Raw genomic sequence first — 6,000 nt, 5'->3', positions numbered from 1 at the left:
AATCATTCTGTGGATCTGTGCTTGTTACCTTTGCATGCTGCTTTATGAATATTCCTTCACCAATTATCAGGGAGACAGCTTTTACATGAGGTAGGAAAAGTCCTCCTCTCTCAAGAGACATGGTGCAGAACAAGGTTCAGCAAGTCAGCTAGTCATTTATTTAGCTCCACTTTTGTTGAGAAAAAAAAAAAAAAAAAAAAAAAAACACACACGACATTCCCCTCTTGGTGATCTATGTACATTTCAAGGATTATAACAACCTTTGTTGCAGTTTCCTACCTTTTGTTATTCTGAAGTAATCCATGTGTGTTTGTCTGTACCTCTGTGCTGAGTAGGTGTAATGGGAGTGGTTTCTTAACCAACTGTCAGGTGTGCAGCTGCAGGGCACTAATGAGGAAATCCGCTGGGCCTGCATCCCTGTAGACATGTTCCTATTGAAACTATCTCTCCAAAAATTACATTTTTGTTGAAGGGGATGCCTGAAAATCTGATTTGTATCTTAGGCAGATGTCTGGGAAAATTGGTGAGCCAGTCACACAAGCAGGAAATGATGTTTCTGGGGAGTGGTCAATACACACGGTGTACAGAACAACTCCATGTAGCCATATTGCAATGCATTCTCAGAAAATTACAGTGGTTGCAGATTGAAAAGGAAAGGCAAATTTTAACAGCATTCAATTATAATAGGATTAGTTTCGCAATTATATGTGCTATATTATTTTTTCTTTATTTGCTATTTTTTTCCCCACGAAAGTGTAGTTACCCTTTAAGAAAGCTACAGGGAGCCCAAAGGCAATACTATAGGGATTAGTAATTTGCCCTCTCCAAGCTTTTTGGGCACAGCTTCTGAAGGTCAGATTTTGTTTAAAGACAGTCAAGTTTCTTGGCCTTTGCCGCCGTGTTCCATACAGGGGGATCGGAAAAATGCATTACAATAGTGTACTAAGCTCTCAAAGTGACTATAGCATGAGAAAAGTATTGGGGGTGCAATTGCTGACCTTTCCTTTAAGAAAGCTAGTTCCCTGGCTATCATTGTGAGGCTTTGGCTCCGATGTAGGGTCCATTACCTGGAACAAGGGCAGAGATGAGGCTTGTTCTGGGTTTGTAACCCAATATTATGAAGTCAGACAGCCATGCAACTAGCATTTTTAAAAGACAGACAGAAATGGCAATCCCCATATTCTCATGACAGTCACATTTTAGTGAGATAATGCCTCTCGTGGCAACAAATATATACAAAAAGGATCGCCAAAAAAAAAAAAAAATTACACAGCAAACCTATAAATTTTTTTTATTCTTTTCTTCTGAAAATACTAACCTGTCTGTAAAAACATTCCCAACTGCAATGTTGTTAAGTATAATGGCTATAGTAACAAGTAGACAGCCACCTTTAGGCAAAACGTAAGGTAACAATTCAAATTACTCATCAAAATATACAAACAGTTTAAGCCAGTGTCTTGGAATTTTGTGACCACACACAAGGGCCAGTGGGAGACCCATAGTGGGCCAGTGGGAGACCCATAGTGCCCCAGCGTCGGGGCCAGTGGGAGACCCATAGTGCCCCAGCGTCGGGGCCAGTGGGAGACCCATAGTGCCCCAGCGTCGGGGCCAGTGGGAGACCCATAGTGCCCCAGCGTCGGGGCCAGTGGGAGACCCATAGTGCCCCAGCGTCGGGGCCAGTGGGAGACCCATAGTTATGTATTACACAGAAACAGGCTTTATAAATGGACCGGTTTGCCTTCCTCTGGATCAGCTAAAAGGTTGAGGGTTCAGAGAAAGGATTTTTTTTTTTTCTCTATTTTTGTCTTTTGGTTGAACTTGGTCACATGGAATTTTTCTACTTCTGAAGTTATAAGTTTTATTCAGCATAGCAGTTACCATTAGCCTGGTAAACAGCTCTTTGCTGTCTAGAAATCGTAAACATTAAGAGATTTTGTTGCAAGATTCACACAGCTTTCTTGTATTTTTCCAAATGAATTCCATTGAACACCAATCCAAATGTGACTCTTGGGTGACATTTTTGTGAATATTGTGTAAAAGCAAAAACATTTATAAAATTCCCTAAGTATTAATATTTTGTTAGCCAAAAAGTAAAAATATATATTGGTCATAGAATAGGATACATAAACTTTTTGTACATTTCAGTGACTTCTAGCAGGCATCTACTGCATGTAGACCACATCTACCCTTGCAAACAAATTTTATGAGAGCTTACTGGGTCATCCAGGACCAGGATGAGGACTTCAGGGCCAGATCCAGATTCACAGCTGAGAGCACAGGCGACCCTAGAAACAACACAAACCGGATTAACGCAGGAAAAGATGCTATCGCAGTGTGTGTGGGTAAGTATAGAAGGTGATCAAAGTACAGAGAGAGTATTGGTGCTGCTCAGTGCGGGTCTGTACATATAGGCAAGCATTAGAAATCAGTTCTGAAAAATGATCTCATGGAACCAAAACAAGAGTTAAAAAACAAAATAAAGGATTCTTCAACACTTTAGTCAGCATTCCTATGAAGCAGTGAAAGGCCACACAAAAATGTAAAATGCTTGGTGCAAACCCTAGGGTGGCCATAAAATCCTGTCCAACATAACATAATTTAAGATGCCCAGGCCATTGAGGACTACATTTACTTGTTGGAAATTCTGTGTGCCATCTGGCCAATCCAGCCCTCTAAAAGATGTTAGCCCTACATATCTACCTCAAGTCTAATTAGGGAATTACACAGGAAAGAGAACCAGAATCTAAAGTTACAGATGATTGGTCTCTTTGCTGCTCATTGTTGGGAAGGCATCTATCCATTTAGAGCTAGTCTAATCCCACTTGCAAGGGGGTTACGCTGCTAGTTGAAGTGAGCTTGTTGTCTTGCTGGCTGGTCATTGGGGTATGGGCTCTGACCGGTAGCTTGACTTCAGAATGGCCAATTTTCTTCAAGCATCCATGGTTGAAAACTGAAATCCAATTAAATGAAAGGGGTGGGCCAGGGACAGTCAAGCGGAGAAGTGGATACCAATACCACGGAGAAGTGGTGGTCTCTCAGGCCATCATTCTTTGGAAGGCATCTACCCATCTATAGTCAGTTGTCTTACCTTATTTTTAGTGGGTCTGCACAGTCAGTTGAAGTAGGTTCGCTGTCTCACTGGCTGGTCATTGGGGTTGGACCACCAGCCACTGGCTGGTCATTGGGGTTGGACCACAAGCTAGATATCAGCATAGTCTTATTCAAAAAAACAGAACTGCTCTTCCAAGAGAACAACAATTTGAGACCCTTCCTCTGCCTCATAGCAACATCACAGTATGTTTCGGTTGAAGAACCCTTTAAGATCTAACTCCGGCCAAACATTTTTTGATTTGGATACAGAAGGGTAGAGTTAATGCTCCTTTCATTAATTTACTGCCATCTGTAACCCTATTGGAGAGATTTCTCTTTAATTCCTGTTTTGTAATGGGAAATGTCTCCTCCCAATAGACCAAACCAAAAACATGTTTAGTACAAGAGGGTGGAGTTAAAACATACAACCATTTTTGTATTTTTGTCTGTGCTTCCATTCTTGGTGACAACCTCCAACCCTGATAGAAATATTAACATTTCCCATTTTTTTTTTTTTTTTTTTTTTTAGTAAAAAGACCCCCTCATTGGCTCGAGTTAGGCTTAAATAATAAAGACAAACATATGCATGTTAAAATGAAACATATAAAATACATAGGTAATATTTTGTTACATGATAAGCAATCTGTCTCTGCTAGTTAGTAGTGCATGCTGGGACTTTATTTCACCAGCAGCCAGAAGACAACAGGTTGCCTATTTCTGGCCATATATACTATATTTATCAAAAAATAAATCCCAATTTGAAATAGTCAAGAATAATGAAACAAGCGCTCATAAAGCAGTGCCATTAGGCACAAGTTACTAAAAATTATTTAGCACATTCAGGAATAAAGTTGCAGTAGAAAATAGCGTCTTCCGAATGTGAAGGTAGACAAAATGGTCTCAAATTTTTTTTTTTAGGATCAAAATAAGACGTGCCCTTGTATATATGGCCAGCTTAAGACCCACATGATGGCTACCAAGTCGAAGTAAGAGAATTGAGGCTTATCCAAAGCCATCTTGGTAAGCCATAAATCCATTTACCCAACTCCCCCTGTAAGGCAAAACTTCAAATACAAAAGAAAATAATAAATTCAAGAAAATCAGTTTTGGACGAAAAAAAAAAAAACCCCGAAAAAAAAAAAAAAAAAATTTGGCTTAATCTTTTGTTTGCCATATTTTGACAACTTTTGCAAATTTTCACTGCAAAAACGGGCCGGGAAAAAATTTCAATCTTGAGAAATTCAAGCAAGAAACATTGCAGGTGAAAATTTCAAATATCAAAAGTTTTTTGAAAAATTGCCTCCAGGTTTTCAACCAAACTTTTCCCAAGATTTCAGTCTTGGATTTTATTCTTCCAAGCCCTTCCATGTAAAGGCTGCTGGGTCCATTTTGTTCACTAGGACTTAAATTGTATGTTTGACTTCCGATGTTCATTAGGTGTCAACAACCCCCTCTTCCGATTTTCTTGAAGCACCCACTACACTTTGAAACACCTACCTCCTATGATGACCCAGCTTACCAGCTAGTTTAACCACTCTGAAAAGTGTGCCCCCTTGTGTATAGTCCAGATAAGAGCATTAGACACATAAGGCTCTTCCGGTTAGGAGACTGCACCAAACAGGCAGCTGCTGTGTTAATGGATAAACTCTCGTGTAAAGGCCATATAAAATGTTTTTTTTTTTAACTTTCGATCCGATGGAAGTGACTGCAGAAGCGTGTGCTCTTTAGATGTGTATGTGTTCATGAGCGCGTGGGGAAAAAAAAAATTGCAGGAGCGAGCGCAGGGACTAGTAATTTAAAGATCTCAGCTCAGTTCGGAGAGAGGTGTGGGATGCTGCCAAGTCCCGCCAGGAGACTTGCAGATGATCGAGTCTTTTCCTCAAGGCTGGGTCGGGGTGCTGTTGGCACTTAGCCCCTTTTCGAATGGAAACCTGCAGAATAATATTATGTAAGGTGTTATAACCTGGCGAACCTAGAAAAACGTAAATTCAGACCTCCAAAAATGCCCCAAAAGAGGTTCAGAGCGCCACTCCATTTCGATACCTTGTGACAAACCCAAACCATCAATATATATTTTTTAAAGAAAAGAGTGACAGACATACAAAGTTGCATATGAACAAAACAATTATTGTCTTCATTCCCTTGGCTAAATCTTCTTCAGGACCATACCACAGATCTGAAGAGCCACCTCTACAACAATTGTCCAATACAACCCTAAGGTCCAAACTCAGTATGCATACTAACAGCATGATGTAGTGTGCCCCAGCCCCCCCCCCCCCCCCCCACCAACTCCCATTGACATGTCACCCTTCTTCCACCAATCTTCCCACCGTTCATCTTTTCTAACCATTTTTACCACTTGTAAAATAGTTTCCCTTAGCTTCAGAACCATGTCTGGTTTGCCATGGTTTCTCCTTTACCATACTCTATAATACCATTCTGAAAAACAATTTTTGGCATACTTGTTTCATGGTACTCTTTTAGGCACGTTTACAATAAATAAATTCAAGTCATTGAAAAGAACATACAGTTTTAAAAACTGACAGGGTCTCTTTAAACCGATAAGAGCCAGAGGAAAATTACTTGGATAAAATGTCTTAATCTTCAGTAATCATGTATTTTTATTTTTTTAGAGCAAAAATAGCTCAGATTACGCAGGTCACCCATACGCTGTAAACCTATATAACAATTTCAGAGCAAGCTGGTCAGCTGCCAACCGTGTCACTTTTTTTGCAGCTGAATGCCGCCAAAGACCACCCCAGACAGGAAATTTTGTCTCCAGGAGGATGCGATCATCCTCCAATTTCCTGGAGGCCTGCGGCTGAAGTACGGGCACGCCGTCAGGGCCAAAACAACGAGGCAGCTGGTAAACTAGGGGGTGGGCAGCTGACATCAATGAAAGGGAGAGAG

At 40.6% G+C, this 6,000-nt stretch overlaps 1 protein-coding gene across 1 annotated transcript in view; it reads right to left on the bottom strand.

Annotated features, from left to right (window-relative positions):
• Positions 1-6,000, bottom strand: part of KDM6B (lysine demethylase 6B) — a gene marked incomplete in the record, with an annotated part of 211,095 nt that overhangs the window by 66,891 nt on the left and 138,204 nt on the right. Inside the window, 1 exon segment of the mRNA XM_073622983.1 lies at positions 2,216-4,826.

This window comes from Aquarana catesbeiana, linkage group LG03 (assembly GCF_042186555.1).
Source record: "Aquarana catesbeiana isolate 2022-GZ linkage group LG03, ASM4218655v1, whole genome shotgun sequence".
NCBI lineage: Eukaryota > Metazoa > Chordata > Amphibia > Anura > Ranidae > Aquarana > Aquarana catesbeiana.
This window is presented reverse-complemented; position numbering and strand designations above follow the sequence as displayed.